Source organism: Trachemys scripta, chromosome 1 (assembly GCF_013100865.1).
Source record: "Trachemys scripta elegans isolate TJP31775 chromosome 1, CAS_Tse_1.0, whole genome shotgun sequence".
Taxonomy (NCBI): Eukaryota; Metazoa; Chordata; order Testudines; family Emydidae; genus Trachemys; species Trachemys scripta.
The window spans coordinates 92,169,132-92,183,131 of NC_048298.1; the positions used below are offsets into that span (position 1 = coordinate 92,169,132).

Sequence of the window (14,000 nt, forward strand, 5' to 3'; positions counted from 1 at the left end):
CTCCCCAGCAGCTGTTGCATGTGTACGATTGTGTGAGGGGAGGGGATAGTTTCCCAGCAGCTGTTGCATGTGTGCGATCGTGTGAGGGGAGGGGTGTAGCTCCCCAGCGGCTGTTGCATGTTGTGATGCTATGTATATGTGGGTAGTTTCCCAGCAGTTGTTGCATGTGTGCGATCGTGTGAGGGGAAGGGTGTAGGTCCCCAGCAGCTAAGGGAAGCCCACCCCCTTACCTGTGTGCACCGGAGCTGTGGCTGGGCGCTAGCTCCATGGGAGACAAACCTTCACTTGTCACAGCCTCCCCAGCTGGGAGCAGCAGCATCGCCTCTCGCCCCAGAGCCCGGGCCGAATTAATCACTGGCGGTTTAAATGCCACTACAGCCCCTTCTGCCTGGTGCTCCCGGTGATGCAGCTGCAGCGGCGGCGAATCCCCCGCCTGTCTCTGCCCGCCCCGGCTTCAGCCTCCGTCTCCGCCCGGCCGGGGGATCGTGAGCCCGGCCGCTGGGCCTCGGGGCAATGAAGCAGCTGGGGGAGAGGGGAACCCACCGTGCAAAGGGGTGAGGCCGGGGGAGGGGGCCCCCGCGCGCACACACACGCGCGCGCGCGGCGGGAGCGTCAGCCCTTGCACTAACGATCATCGAAGCCAAGAGGGGCTGAGAGTCTCCCCGCTGGATCGGCAGGTATGTGTCTCGCTCGGCGGCGGCTGTGCATGCACCGTGGGGCTGGCTTCCGCCCCGGCTCTTCGTGTCGCCCCTTGTCTCCCAGCCAGGTTAGGGAGAGAAGGATCAAGCCCGCCCTCTGCATCTCTCCCTCCCCCCTCCAATCTCCCCGGTCTCTCTCCAGCGCTGTAGCTGCTTTGGGGCCAGGTGGAGGCAGGGCAGAGGCTCCGAGGGGCTGGCCGGCCACATGAAGCACATGTGAAGAGGGGAGGGAGGGAGCGTTGCCTTGCATGCAGGTGGTCTCTCTGTATGCCGCGGGGTCGTGAATATGCCGAGCCGGCGGCGTGCAGCTGGGGTCGGCTGGATTTCTCCGTTGCAACCCCTGCAGGAGCAGGAGGGGTAGGTTTTAATTTTGCGCTGGCAACTATAGTGGCAAGAGGGAGATTGTGTGTCTCCCCCCTCCGCCCCTTTTCTCCAGCCTCTGTGGCTTTGCAAACTTTGGCGGGGGTTCTTTGCAGGGGCAGGAGTGCGTGGGTGGCGGGGGTATGTTTTGAGTGGGTGGGGAAAGTCAGCCTCCTGCTCTCCCTGCCTCCCCCCGTGCTGTGCTGGCAGGCTCCACTGGCTGCAGAAGGCTCCCCGGGAATGTGTGGTGTGCGCCTGCAGCTGGCCAGCGCCACCGGGGGCCAGCCCGGAGAGCCGGGTGCCTGTGTGTGTGCTGGGAGCAGGGTGCCCGCGCGCCGGTTTATTGCACCCGAGAAAGTGTGCCCACATTTGTATGCGTCAGCAGCCCCCTGCTTTGGACCACGGGGTGCGGGGAGGAGAATCTGAACAAGGGGGACCGGACGCATCCCATTGTCATCCCAGGACAGACAGTGGAGCTGGCCGGAGAGCAGCAGAGACCTGCCGGTGCTGCAGCAGCCGACATGCTCGGGAGGTGCTGTCTGTGCGTCTGCTCCTGTGTGCGCGTGTGGCGTGCACATGTGTGTCAGCATGCATGCAGGCGTGCGCGCCCCGGGATGTGCATGCGTCCTCCTGTGTGCGCACGTGTGTGTGAGTGCACATGGGTGCCTGCTGCAGGTCGGAGAGAGTGCACATGCATGCATGTGGGGGTGGGACTTGGAAGCGCGGAATGGTTCCGTATTCACCCCTTCCCCCGCGAGGCCGGGGTGCTGAGCGGGGCTCTGGGGCGGTCGGTCTGGGAGGTGGGTGGCCGGGCCCATACCCGGGGGGCTCGCCTGCGCCGCGCTGTGTCACGCCCGGGGCGGGGGTGGGATCGCTGGGGAGCGGGGCCCGAGCGCCTGGGAGTGATGCTGCCACCGCGGCGCTGTGTGCTGAGCAGCCCCCGCCCGTGTGGGTCCGGGGGAGGTGCAGCCTCCCGGCAGCGCTAATGCAACAGCCCGGGAAAGCTTCATTTGCATGAAACATGCATTATTAATCTATTTAAATACCGCCGCCCCCAACCTCCCTCCGCCGCCCCCTCCCTGTTTGCACAGCAGGAAGGCACAGGCGAGGAGACGGCGGGGGCGCGATGAGGGAGGGGCGAGCCCCGCATCAAACAAATTGCCCCCTATATGCCCCTCCGCATGCAAAGCAGGAGCTCAACAAGGGTGCAAACCTGGGGATGGGGGCCCTGCCCAACTGCTAAGGCACCATAGGCAGGGCTGTGGCCCTCACCCCATGGTGATGAGAGTGGGTGGGTGAGAAGACCTCTCCAGGCACTGGGGGCATGCGATCTACCTGCCAAAAAGCAGGGCTGGTTCTGGGATGGTTATTGGAATCCAGCTTGTGTCATGCAATGTGGATTGCAGGATGGGATTAAAACAAGAAGAGTGTTAATTTCACATACATAAACTTATCAAATGAGGATAGAAATGAGAGGGGCGAAAAGTGGCTTAAATTTCTCTCTCCCGCTTGGCGTTTGCTCCATTAATGGATGCAGCCCGGAGCATGCCATGGGAGTTCTTAGAGGCCATGCCAAAGCCCGTTCAAGCAGGAGAGATCTTAGCAGTCTCATCAAAACTAGTTTAGGCTCAGAAGACCTTAATGGCCATATCAGAGCCATTTCAGCCATGAAAAATCATAGCAGCTGCATGGAGGCCTGTTTAGATCCTCGAAAGCTCCAGTAGATCCTAGCAGTTGGGTCAGAGCCAGTTTAACTCAGGAGAGCACATCACACCATCATCTGACAAAAGACATACCACAGCAGTGCCTCATTTTAGACAAGAACCTGGCCCATTGTAGACCAGGTGGCAGTGTGGGGTCGGGGTGCTACAGCAATCGCATATGGAAAGGTGTTGGTGCCATTTGCCTAGGGAGTAGTCCCCGTTGCATTCAGTGTGAGTGGTTTTGTTTCCTTTTTCAAAAGAACAAAAGCGCTGGCCAGGATGACAGGATGTCCTCAGTGCTGGCAGAAAACTAGGGAGTGCTATCCCTCAGACATATCCTTCAGTTTCTACAGATGGGGTAAAATCTCCGAGGCCAGCCCCAGCCAGGGTCACCGCCGTTTTGAAATTCTCTGGATGGTCATGGTTTTGGCCTGCATTCTTACAGGCAATCAGGCAATCTCAGTTTCACATGAGGCTTTGCAACTAAGTGACGTAGCCTCAATTGGTGATGATGTTGAGTCAGGTCATAAAGACAGGAATCCTAGCACCACATTGAATGTTGGGGTGTCAAGGAACAAAATATTCTGGGCAGCACATTTCTAGAAAGAAGGTGTTTATAGAATGGCTTGTGTTGGGCTGAAAGGCAAGAGTTCAAAGGTGAGGGACCAGGTTGAAGGTCAGTGACCCTCCTCCTTCCAGAGGTGATCTGGTGCGAGAGCTTTCCTACTGTCATGAAACAGGATTAATGCTGTACGTGCTGACAAAAAAGAGCCAGGTGTGCTACTTAGGCAGCATTGCTGTCACAGGAATGACATCAACGGTAGGATAGCCAGTTGGGAGCTTCAGGCGAAGGATGGTCTTGTGGTTATGGGCATTGCACTAGGCTTCAGAAGACCTGGGCTTAATTCTCACCTCTACCACATACTCCTTGGGTGATGTTAGGCATGTCATTTACAGTAGACCCTCAGTGTTACAAACACCTCGGGAATGGAGGTTATTCGTAACTCCAAATGGTTCAGAACACAGAACAAAACGTTATGGTTGTTCTTTCAAAAGTTTACAACTGAACATTGACTTAATACAGCTTTGAAACTTTCCTAGGCAGAATAAAAATGCTACTTTTAGCCATCTTAAAATAAAACAAGCACAGAACTAGTTTTCCTACCTTGTCAAATATTTTTTTAAAACTTTCCCTTTATTTTTTTGGTAGTTTATGTTTAACACACTATTGTACTTTTGTTTTTGTTTTTATTTGTGTTTGTTTTTTTTTGTCTCTGCTGCCTGATTGCATACTTCCAGTTCCAAATGAGGCGTGTGGTTGACTTGTCAATCCATAACTCTGGTGTTTGTAACGGTGAGGTTCTACTGTAGTTTATCTGTGTCTTGGTTCCTCGTTTAGAAGATGATAATTAGCATTCTTACCTACCTCATGACTCATGGGGGTTTAAGAGGTGCCCACATACCACAGTGAGGAGAACTATAAAAATACATGGGAGATGGAATCCATAAAATAATTTTCTAATACTGAGGAGACTGGCTTTATGTGCTCCATACATACCAGTCAATAGAAACTCAAAGACAATGAGATCTCTACCTGGCTGATGTATGGAAGAGGGATGGCTACTTTGGGGTGTCTTGTGCCCAAGGTATTTTAGGGGGAAACAAGTTGATCAACCATTAGGCTGAGGTTAATGATCTTACGGTTTACACTGGGGTCATCAGTACTCCCACAGGTAATTAATACTCACAGCTGGCCCTGGGTTGGAAAGGTATTGTTGCTAAATAGCACTCTATATATGGAATGGTATCTGATACCATGGTGATGAATATGGTATGAAAACCCAGATCTATCTATTTAGCCACACCTTGCATAATCTAATACGTTGATAAACTGAGTCCAAGGACCCCTCCATCCCAGTCTCCAGCTAGTGATGGCGAATGTATCTCCTACTATTGGGCTCTGCCTCAGGCCCAGTGAGTCTTGTCCGGCCATGCTGAAATCTGAAGAATCTCAGGCATTCTGAGAACTTAGGTCAAGAAGAAGCTTTGTTGAACCTATAGAAAAGCACAAGGTTCCCCGGGGTTGGGAAGAACAATTTTGAGGTCAGGGTTCTGATAGGAGAGATTTTGTCCAGAGGGGAGTGGATGGGTTCATCTTAGTAGAGCACTCGGTGAGCTTTGAGTTAAAGCGTCTATATAAATGCAAGTTGCCGTTATCGGCATCGTTGTGTCTGTGCTGGTGGGTACCAATGCAGAGGAGGTGCAGTGACCATTCACTGCACATACATACATTGTCTCGTTCTCTGGCACGTGTGTGGGTATTTGCTTTTGGTAGGTGGCTTGTCCTGTGGGTGAGGTGTGGGGGCTGGGAGTAAGAATACCTGGGTCCTTTTCCTGGCTTTGCCCCGGCTGTCCTATGTGAGCTTTGGCAAGTCACATCATCGCTCCATGCCTCAGGTTCCATAGCTGTAATATGGGCCTAACATTCACATATTGTACTTCATTAATCATTATTGGTACAAGCTAATGTTTGTGAAGTGCTTTGAGATCATTGGATGGAAGATGCTCTAGACATACAAACTCTTATCCTGATTGTGTCCGCTTGGCTAGCTGGGATATGTCAGGGCTCACATCAGTTCTTTCTATGGCTTGTGTGTTAGAGTTGTTGGGGTATCTGAGGTCCTCTCTCCTGGATGAACTAAGTGAGCTACTCTTTGTGCTGGGACATGTGTGTGAACCACTGCCCCCTCCTAGACTTGAACAGCCTTGCCCAGGTATATATCAACCCCCTTTCCTGTCAGAGCTCCTGTTCTGCTGCTTTAACTCCCTGGGCAGAGAGTTTCTGCTTCAAAAGATAAAGCTCTTGAATTCTATTCCCTGGTGCCAGCTGTATGTAATGAGCTAGCTCTCACGGTGTCTGTATATGACAACATCCAGAGACGACATGCCCCGGAGCGAGCGGCTAATAGTTCTTCTCTGCACTGCTCTAGTGAGACCCGCCTAGAAAACAGCGCTCCGTCCTGGGTGCCTTGCTAGCAGAAGGATGTTGACAAATTGGAGTGAATTCAGAGAAGAGGCAGAAAAATGATTAAGGGGCTGGAGGGACTGATTTATGAGTAAAGATTAAACGCGCTAAATATGTAGAGCTTGGCTAACCGATGACACGATAACAGTCTGCACACAGTGAAGAGGTGGAAACACCAAGGAGGGAGAGGAATTGCTTAAGGTGGCGCAAGACGGTGTAAATTGGAGTAATGGGATGAAACTGAGCAAAGGGAAAAATTTCAGCTGGCTGTCAGGAAACACTTCCTGCCGTGAGGCTCGATTAGGCTACGGAAGGCTCTCCCGAGGGGAGTGTTGGAGACGTGATCGCTCGGGGCAATTAAAGATAGGCAGGTGAAAAATACTGTGGGGAACAATCCTGCCTTGGCCGGGAGTCAGGAGGATATGACTTAAGAGGCCTTTTCCGTCTCTAATTTCTGCATAATCTTGTGCTTCGGCTGACTGCGTTTTTCATTTTATTGCGTTCCTGTCTCGCTGCTGGGGAAAACTGCAGACATGGTTGAAAAAGCCAAGGGAGCCCAGAGAAGAGGGGACCTGCCCCATTGTAGACTGACTGAGCCTGCAAGGGGGGATAAGACCCCCACTCCCAGGTGTTCTAGAAACATGGTATAGGAAGTGGCCTCATAAGGAGGGGAGGGATGGTCTGTGGTCAGATTGGAACTCTGTCACAAAAAAAACTTGCTAGAATAATCTAGGTTTGAAGGACAATTTCAGGGGGACCAGCCCCCCTCCCTGTCACAGACAGTCCAGCACCAGGACAGCGGGGTCAAGGGGATCAGCCCCCCAGTCACAGAGCAGGACAATGGGGTCAGATAACAAAAGGATTAGCCGTGAGATGCTAATAGTGTAGCAGTGGGATAGAAGTCCAGGAAGGTTGAAGGGACTTCAGAGGGATTAGCTCTGTCACAGACAATCTAGCAAGGGGACAACATGTTCAGTGAGTGGGAACGGGGATTTGAGTGGGATTAGGTTTTAGTCACAGACAGGCACCAGAACAGCACCCTTGGAGAGGGGAGGTAAGGTGTCGGGGGAATTAACTCCATCCCACAGACACTCTCCCTACGAGGGTTCCGGGGCAGGGAAGGTGTGACACCGACACCCATTTGTGGTTCAGTATGGTGTGTCAGCAACTCTTGTCAGGCCTGACATATTCATTACACCTCATACACTGGAGTCATACTACTTATTTAAAAGGTGACTTGTAATATATCGTGTAAAATGTAATAACACACTGGTCATTATATCACTGTGCAATGTTTGTAACACGTCAGTAGGTGTAATTATGGATACTCGCTGCTATTCTGTTCTGGAGACTGCAAACAGACAAAGGTGACAACACAGGTTTCTTCTATATAAAGGGCAAAGGAAATATGGTGGCAGATGTCCTCTCCAGGAAAGAGGGCTCTGACCTGCTGCGTCTGGGTCAGCCAGTGGCTAACCCTCCTGCAGCTTTGTAATGGGGGAGCTGTGACCCTAAGAGCATCCCAGTGCCAGAGGGCAAGGGGCTCACTGGTATCAGGTGAGAGGTTTCAGATGGCCTGACCATTTCAGTGTACTCCAACTCACTATGGTTATAATCTATATCTAAAGGATGTCAGGCAGGATATCATTGGAAAACTAATAACTCACTGATCATTAATATTCTTGCATGATGTATACACGAGGTGTGTACAAAAAGTTATGAATATGCCCTAGATTTATATGTTTAAAATATGTTTGGCAAGCAGTGAGTAAGCACATTAGACAAAGTGATGTGTATGTAGTTGGTTCTCTGACCAGCCGGGACTTCAGGCAAAGACAATGAAGGTCTATTTTTTACATATTTGGTAAACAAAGCTATCAAGCCAACAAGTCAGGGAGGAGACAGCATGGCATCTGTGTCCCAGCAGGAGAGAGAAACTTGGTCTGGGTTTTACTTTTCAAAGAATACATTGCAAAGGTTTACTGGTCAGTAAAAAATAGAGGGGCTACATCTCAAGTGATGCTGATTGTATACAATATTACTGTATTATAAAAGTGTATAGAGTGAGGTCTTTTTTGAAAGCTAATATCACACTGGTGATTAATATAATTGTGAAATGTGTGTATTAACGCTGTCTGAGGAAATATGAATACTTAATGATATTATGCTTTAAAGTCAGTGACCCAAAGGGAGAAACAGGTCTCTCCCAGACAGGAGGGATTGAATGTCACAGCTATCTACCTGTCTTCAAAGAAATTAAGCAAGGTGTGGCCAAAAACAATGGAAGCCCCATTTACAGAGAATTTAGCAGGGGGCTGGGAAGACTGCTTCAGGATGACCTCATGCTGTTCTTCCCTTCCTGTGAAGTCAATGAACTTTGAGAGAGATGCTTTCAAAGGTTTACTGGACTATAAAGGGAGGGGTAGAGAACCCCTAGGTTATCCATCACTAGGCAGACACAAGGGAAGAGAGCTCTTCTTGCAAGCTGAGAAAGATGGGTCCTTCAACCAATGGGGGGTTGACGTTTCTGGAAACTAACTATAGGTGAGAAACATGCTTAGGCGAAGCTCTTTCACCTAGGAAGACAAGGGAAACCAGCCTCTTGTTCTTCTGTGGAAGATCCCAACTGAGGGAAAGTCAGCCATGGCTGGGAAGAACAATGACTGGTGAGAGAAACCATCTTGAACAAAGCCTGTATCTAGCTAGATTAAGTTTTAGACTTTTAGAAGCATGTTTTGTTTTGTTTTACTTGTAACGCTTTCTGTCATTCCTTGTGCATGAACTCAGTTAATCTTCTGCCTATTTTGTTAATCTTTTTAAAATTTTTCTTATAAACCAACTCAGTGCTGTGTTTAAAGGGAAGGGTGTATTTACCCCAGTTACGTTAATAAGCTGTGATGTGCTTTCGTGTCTTCAGAAGAACAAAAGAACCGTATTATTTCTCTGAACTGTCCAGGACAGGGCTGGACATTGTAGAGCACATTGTTTTGGGAAAATTCGGGACTGGTAAGGTGTTGGGGACACCCTGCAGGTAGTAACCAAGGTGGGTAGAGACCAGGGAGTGTGTCTGGTTTGTTGCTGGCAGGCTGCTGGATCAGGGCTGCAGCTATACAGAGACACTCAGGGTGTGACATGCACGAGTGTTGCTGACTGTGAACGTCGCAGGCAGGGAGTTACAGGGTAGAAGGTGAGATAACACCTCACTGGTCTGGACTGCATCCCAAACTCCATGACAGAAGGTCATCTTTGATAGCAGTTAGACCTGAGTCACAGTCCAGCTCCAAGATTGCGGGAAGGAATGCCCCTACGGACACCCCCCATGTGAATTGATTGTCTTGCCCCACCTTTTGTGACATTTATTGTACACAATCCGTTGATTTGACTTCTTATTCTTTTGGGTTCAACCCCCCTGCTCTCCCCTTGGGGTATCTGGAGCCTGAGTGTCACATCTGTCTCTATCCCGTCCCCGTCATGGGCTCATGTGGAAGATCTCAGGCAATTTTGCTTTCCTTGCTCCTTCTGGAATTTGATTCCATTCCTGTGTTAATCTGGTTGTAAAAACCAACTTCTTTCTGCAATTTCAACTGCTCCTTTCTTGTTCCATCTTAAATCTGTTATTTCTACTCTTCTCATTGCTCACTAAAAAAGCACGGCATTGAACAGTGTCTTTCATTCACGCCAGACCCCAATATGCCAGAGCAGAATTAAATAATAAATAATGGCAGAGGGACATAGGCCTGAGAGAAAAGGGGTGTTTCCAGATGAGATTTGATATGATATGGCAATGAGAAATGGTGAACAGGAGATGCAGAGAAGGCTGTCACGCCAACAGTGCTGGGATTGTGTGAAAGGACAAAGAGGAGGCTGGTATGAGATGAGTGGAAGAAGCAGGGAGGGGGCTTTGTGGTTAGTGGAGAGAGTCAAGGTCCACGAGGTGGGGTGGAGCAAGACCACAGAGGGCTTTACAAACAAGGAAGGTGCTTGTGAACTTCATTCTGGGATATACGGGGACCCGATGGAATCTCAGATTGATGTGTCTGCTCCTTTGCATGGGTGAGAAGTCCAGCAGTGTGATTCTGCACATGCAGGAGCCTCGAGAGCGAGACCTGGGGAGGCTAGAGAGAAGAGAGGTCAAAGCCAAGGCCAGAGGAGATGAGGACCTGGATGGGGATTTTAAGGCAGCAACGGACGCACAGGCAAGGTTGTGGAAGTGATGCTAGGCAAATCTGCAGGCACAGGAAATGGGAAATTCAGGAGGACACTAATGGTTGGAGACAGGAATCAAGGAGGGAGCTAGAGGAGCTGGAGTTGTGTTTGAGGAGGCTCTGAGAGGAGCATGTCTGTCTGTGAGGCATTGAGCATATGGCCCATCTGTGTTTGCTATTAGCAAGTATCTCCAATGACTGGAAATGGGACACTAGATGGGGAGGGCACAGAATTACTTCAGAGGATTCTGTCCCAGGTATCTGGCTGGTGGGTATTGCCTACATGCTTAGGGTCTAACTGATCACCATATTTGTGGTTAGGAAAGAATTTTCCCCAGACTTCCGCGGGGACGGGCCTGTAGTCAGAGAGGAGTGCCCTTTGGGACAGAGCAGATTGCTAAGGAGGGGCAGAACCTGGACGGGAGGACACTAGGGCTCTAGAGGAGGTTTGGGGGGAATGGAGTGATCCATGGTGATGGAGGTGAAGGGGTGGGAAGAAGGAGCCAGCAGCAGCCTACAGAAGGAGGTCAGCTCTAAGGAGGGAAAGTGGTTTCCAAGCCGTCCAGATTAAGGGCTGAGGATGCTGCTGCGTGAGGTAGCTGGTGAGAGAGCTGCTCTCCCTGGCACTTTGCTGAGAAAGGGAGAATTGGGGATGGGTTACGGAGAGCGTCAGGGTCTAGGGAGGGCTGTGTGGAGAGCCGGGGAAGGGACCAGTTGCAAGTGGGATGCTGAAGGTGGTTGCAATGTAGGGAGCAAGAGAGGGGAGAGGGGACTTAATGATGAGAGAGGGAAGGAGGGCTCAGGGGTGGTCGATTGGCCCATGGTGAGGGAGGAGGGGAAGGAGGAAGTAGCAGAGGTGAGCAGCGTGGGGAGGTCTGGGGCACAGAACAGAGCCGCTCTGTCTGTAGCACCCAGTTATATCACAAGACTCCGGAATCACTGCCTTGCAGGGTCTCTAGTTTTTCATTCCCATAATCTCCCCCCTTGTCCTCCTCAGCCCTTGCTCCTCTGGCTGCTCCCCTGGCCCTCTGCCCAGTTTTTGGAGGCCCTGTCTGGAGTGCGGCGCCCACCTGGCTGGCACGCAGTGTAGTTTACCCACAACCAACTAGGAGAGTCTCCTGGGTTGTATCCCATCTCCTCCCCCTGAGTCAGGGTCACGCTAAGGGCAAACTAGGGGCTGCTCTGTGCATCATCTCCAGTCTCAGAGACCTCCTGGCTGTGCAGTCTGGGTTAATACTATGGGTGTTTCCCCTTTCCCAGATCCTCTTTGTAGCTGTCGGGATAAAAGGCAACTTTCCAGGTAGACTCAAGCAAGGGGGAGGGTGGTGGGGACAGTCACCTGGAGCATGTGCTTGCCGGGTAGGTGAGGGGCACAAGGGAAGGAGAGGGAATTTGGGGTGAAAAACCGGGTCCCTGGAGTTTTCCACAGCCCTGCCATTGGTACCATTAAGTCTGCTGGAGATACCTATGGGTGGGAGAGGCTGGGCAGGAGATAATCCCTGCAATATACTCCGTGTATCTCTGTCACTCCTTCCCCGCTTCCATCTCTTTTCCTCCTACGCCTCCCTCGCTCCCCGCTCTCCCTTTCCCTTTCTCTTCTGTGCTCTCTCTCCTCCCTCTGTCTTCTCCATCCGCACTCTCTCACCTAATGCCAGCAGGGCTATGTGTCTCTGTTTGTTTTCCTTAAACCATATTATGGACTATTGACAGATCCCACTGCAATGTTGGAAATCAAAGCCTTTATCTTGAGTTGAGCCAGGTCAGGAAAACATCTTAGGGCAGCAGCGGCTTTTCCATCTCCGCCTCAAAGGAACTTAAAAATGGCTCAACAGGATTAGAGAAGAAAGATTGCAAGAAATGGCTTTGGTGGGGCTGGCTGGCCTGAGGGGTGAGTGTTCTGCACTGCCTTGTGGGAGAGCTAAGTCCCTGCCGTGGCTTCAGTCAGCCCCGGGACCATCAGGGGCCTGGGAATGCTGCAGGGAGCAGACCTGGTGCTGAATGTCACTGCCGTGTGTGAGAGGGACTATAACCAGCTTCCACCACAGCAAGGCACATAGTGCAGACTGATGCTTCAGGGCCTGATCCAAAGCCCATTGGGAACCTTTCTATTCAAGTGAGCGTTGGATCAGGCTCCAAGTCTCCATCTCTGCAGTTATGGGTGCTAGCGGTCAGGGAAAGAGGGATGGGAGAGACTTCAGCCCGTTGGGACATGTCCTCCTCCAGAGCATGATGATGCTAGTTGTGTGATGTCCTAGGGATCCAACGGCGTGCACCCGTGAGTGTGCCAGGCTGCTCCTCTCATGTGCCTTGGCACCTCCACAAAGTCTCCCCGTGTGTTTCTGGGAGCAGCGGTGCTCTGCGGGCACTGAGGGAGAGGCAAGGCTGCGCTGTGGGGGTGCCAGCAACACGCTCTCAGCACTGTCCTGGGTACAGACATCCCCCCCTTCGCTGGCTCTTCAGTTTTTTTCTCTTCACATTTTGTGAGTGATTTTTCCTGCCCATGAAAATAAAAGTCTGATATCACTGTCTAGAGGCAGTATAGCGCAGGCAGGCACTGGGCGAGCTTCCCACCTCCAGTCCAGACCCTCTTCACTGCTTGCTGTGCCAGTCTTCAGCTCCCACCCCCAGCTCTGCCAATGCATCTTACCCTGGCTTTCAGCACCCACCGCTAGTCCAGCTCCCACCCACAGCTCTGGCTGTGCAGGCCTGTCATGACCTGCAGCTTCCCCTCTGCTATTCCACTGCAGCAGATCTCTTGGCCAGAGCCAGTCAGTCCTGGCTGGAAATAACAGAGAGGCTCGGTTCTGGCTCGAGGGTTTGAGGCGTGCACAAACAGCACACGAGGCTCAGACCCACTGAACTCATTTAACTTGTGATCTTAAGCCCCAGCCTCAAGCAACCACCCACTGCACTGCCAAGCCTGCCCCCATTACACTGTCCCTCTGTACACTAACCTAGCACCCCAGTCCATTTCTTACCTGGTCAAGAAATGCATGTGTGAATTGCAGCCCTCTAGATCTTCCCAGAGATCCCTTGTCTGCCTCCTTTGAGCTCCTTTCCCTGTCAACCCCACATGCCTCTGAGCAGTCTCCACTGGTGCCGCCCTGGCCTTTTGAGATCTTACCTTGTTAGCTCTCCTCTCCTACTGAGGGTGAGTTGGAAGGCTGGAGGGATCAGTGTGGGCTGAGCACTCTCATTCCCTGAGCAAGCTGTGTGCCCCGAAGCACCTGGAGGTAGAATCTGGTCAGGATCAGCTGCGGTTCTGCTTCCAAGGCCAGTGATGTGGGACTCACCCCCGGGGATGAGGGGCTGGGGCTGGATGATGGCAGAGAGGAATGACGCTCCCTGGTGCATTGATTTGCCCATGTGTCCCGTCAGTCGTTCTGGCCCAGAGCCACCCCTTCCCCTCAGCATGGCTTATCATTGGGGGAATCTCACATCACCTCAATCCCAAAGGAGATTTGCATGCGCGGCAGGGGGAAGGGCGGCCTGTTTATTCTTAACGTTGTGCATTATCTCCATTAGTAATGCCACCTCTGCCTCACATGCTAATTAAGACTCAATAATGTTAATTTAATCAAGAATTCAGGCAGAGACCACACAAGATTGGCTGGATTAAGTTAACTTTATGGGCTATTAATGTATCTTCTGGAGGGGCATGTTTTAGTAATCAGAATCTAGCCAGAATGGCAATCAGGGACACTCGGTCTCTCTTTCTGCCTAAGGGGGCCCTAGAAATGGAGCAGCAGGTTATGCTGCAGGGCAGACGATTGAACTGCATTGGCAGGGCTGTGGGGTGTGTGTGTGTGTGTGTGTGTGTGTGTGTGTGTCCAGGGCTGGAATAGCTGGGAGGGGAGGGCAGGCTGCAGGTGAGGGTTGAAGCATCTTGGCAGAGTTCTGTGTGGAGCTCAGGATTCGCATGGGGGAAGAGGTGCCACAGATCAGGAGTGAGATACATCAGCAGAGCCCAAGAGTAGAATAGCAGGTGGTGCTGGGGTCCAGACTCAGA

The 14,000-nt window shown here is 51.5% G+C and overlaps 1 protein-coding gene across 4 annotated transcripts in view; it reads left to right on the forward strand.

Annotated features, from left to right (window-relative positions):
* Positions 1–593: 593 nt before the first annotated feature.
* ELFN2 (extracellular leucine rich repeat and fibronectin type III domain containing 2) overlaps positions 594–14,000 on the forward strand; it is a 57,232-nt gene continuing 43,825 nt past the window's right edge. For 2 of the 4 annotated variants that reach the window (XM_034777165.1, XM_034777180.1), the window contains exon 1: positions 611–677. The gene's annotated coding sequence lies outside the window, so the exon portion shown is untranslated. Of the gene's footprint in view, positions 678–14,000 lie in introns of all 4 variants that reach the window. The other 2 variants (XM_034777174.1, XM_034777187.1) reach the window with 2 other exon arrangements.